The sequence below is a fragment of the Manduca sexta genome, chromosome 17 (assembly GCF_014839805.1).
Source record: "Manduca sexta isolate Smith_Timp_Sample1 chromosome 17, JHU_Msex_v1.0, whole genome shotgun sequence".
In the NCBI taxonomy this organism is placed as follows: Eukaryota; Metazoa; Arthropoda; class Insecta; order Lepidoptera; family Sphingidae; genus Manduca; species Manduca sexta.
The window spans coordinates 7,576,964-7,579,171 of NC_051131.1; the positions used below are offsets into that span (position 1 = coordinate 7,576,964).

At 32.1% G+C, this 2,208-nt stretch overlaps 1 long non-coding RNA gene across 1 annotated transcript; it reads left to right on the forward strand.

Annotated features, from left to right (window-relative positions):
• Nucleotides 1–1,575: 1,575 nt before the first annotated feature.
• Nucleotides 1,576–2,075, forward strand: LOC119189599. Its single transcript, XR_005112508.1, has 2 exons — nt 1,576–1,615; nt 1,783–2,075. It is a non-coding gene; the product is annotated as an uncharacterized LOC119189599 (long non-coding RNA).
• The last annotated feature ends 133 nt before the right edge of the window (nt 2,076–2,208 follow it).

Sequence of the window (2,208 nt, forward strand, 5' to 3'; positions counted from 1 at the left end):
CTTGTTTTGTAAATAAGACAAAGTTTTTATCTCTTTTCATAACTATAAAAATGAATGGTGTTTGTATTTTCGCCTAAGCAATGATGTGCAATATATACAATTTAGCTACACTTTTTATTTGGAAAAGGGAAGGATAAGGAATATGTTCATTATATTATCACAAAATGAATTTAATTGAATATGATAGTTGGTAATTATATTCCTAGTAAAATGAAGTATTTATAGTAAAACTAGCTTTTGCCCATGGCTCCTCCCGCGTTATAAAGTTTTTCGGGCTAAGGTTTTCTGTTATAAAAGTCACGCTATGTACTTTCCCGGGAGCCTATGTTCTTCCCAGGGTCTCAAACTGTCTGCATACCAAATTTCATCTTAATATTTGAGTTTAACACGTTCAAGCAGACAGATGCAACAGGGGACTTTGTTTTATAATATATTTTTGTAGAACTTTTTTAGAGGAATAATTCCGTCATACATCATTGTTGTATAACTTTAAACGTTTACGCAGTGCAAGCAACGGAAGCTCTCAAAACTAATAATTTTCCCCGTTTTGCAACATGTTTCATTACTGCTCGCTCCTATTGGTCATAGCGTGATGATATATAGCCTATAGCACTCCAGGCAAAAGGGCTATCCAACACAAAAAGAATTTTTCAGTTTGGACCGGTAGTTCCTGAGATTAGCCATTACTGCTCCTATTGAGTATAGCTTTGTTGGATATATAGCCTTTAGCACTCCATGAACAAAGGGCCACCTAACACAAAAAGAATTTTTCAGTTTGAACCGGTAGTTCCTGAGATTAGTGTTCTAACAAACAAACAAACTCTTCAGCTTTATATAATAGTATTGATAGCTGTAATGATTTTTTTTTGTGTACACAGGGTCATGATCAAAAAATCAGAAAAGTAAAACCATATTTATGTTATGTTGTGTATTATCCATTTTAGCCCAATGTTAGCAGAAGTAAATAATATAATATAATGCCGTTTCATTTAATAACACAATGCCAAATTACACTGTATAGATTAAATTTGTTTTGTCTAAAATGTAATCAAATTTGCTAATATTATTGTTTAAATCTAACATGTAGATATAACAATACAGAAAAGATAATACAAAGAAGGGTAGAAAATAATTTCCTAGTTTTCCTTACCTGAATAGAATTTTTTGTAGTAAAACAGTTGTTGTAATTATGTTATTAAATACTTATAATATTAAGCTCCAAAAATTTTTAATAGTGGTAAAAAGGAATGAAGGGGTGAAGAGGAACAACATTGTGTAAATGGAATCAGTTGTAGATAAACTTATTAGCTCTTATCGAATTGGCTAATTATTTCTGTGAAATGATTGTTATCAAGCTTTAATTGTCACATTTTTTATTTTGTTGATCCATTTATGTAATCACCACTTTTACTTTTATATATGACTGTAATAATTTTCTAAGTTTTGTAAAATGAATAATATGGTTATCAACATTATTTTTCAGGAAACATGGCTGCTTTTGACATGTCAAATCCAAAATCAATAGTTTCTCCTGGTGGTGTAGGATTTGATATTAATTGCAAGTGCACGCCTACCAAGAACCAATTTGCATGAAAAAGATGTTCAACCAATAAAGGTATATACTTTTTGGGAGATTCATAAACATAATGTTTTAATATTTTGAATATTTTTTTTTTAATTGATAACTATATGTTGCTTACATACAAATATCCAAACATATCCACTAATTATCACATTTGCAATATTACTAAGAAGTAAGATAACATTTTATTTTATTTACAGGAACAATTAGCGCAGAGTTTATTTGATCACATACCTGTTGTGTGGGTTCTAAAGGTATAATTCCTATGAATGCACGTGACATGGAAGAAGCTTTAGAAATGGGCATGGATTGGTCTCTGCGTGAAGGCTACGTGTGGGCTGAGGATAAAGAGCATTGTGAAGAATATGGGAGGATGTTAAATGCTGACCCATCCAAAGTTAGTTTAAGAGCCAAAAAAAGAGGATTGCCACAGCTAGGTACGCTGGGAGCTGGCAACCATTATGCAGAAATACAAGTTGTTGATGAAATATATGACAAATATGCTGCAGGAAAAATGGGTTTAGAGAGACTGGTCAAGTTTGTGTGATGATTCATTCTGGCAGTCGAGGGTTTGGTCATCAAGTTGCTACTGATGCTCTTGTACAAATGGAAAAGCCATGAAAAGA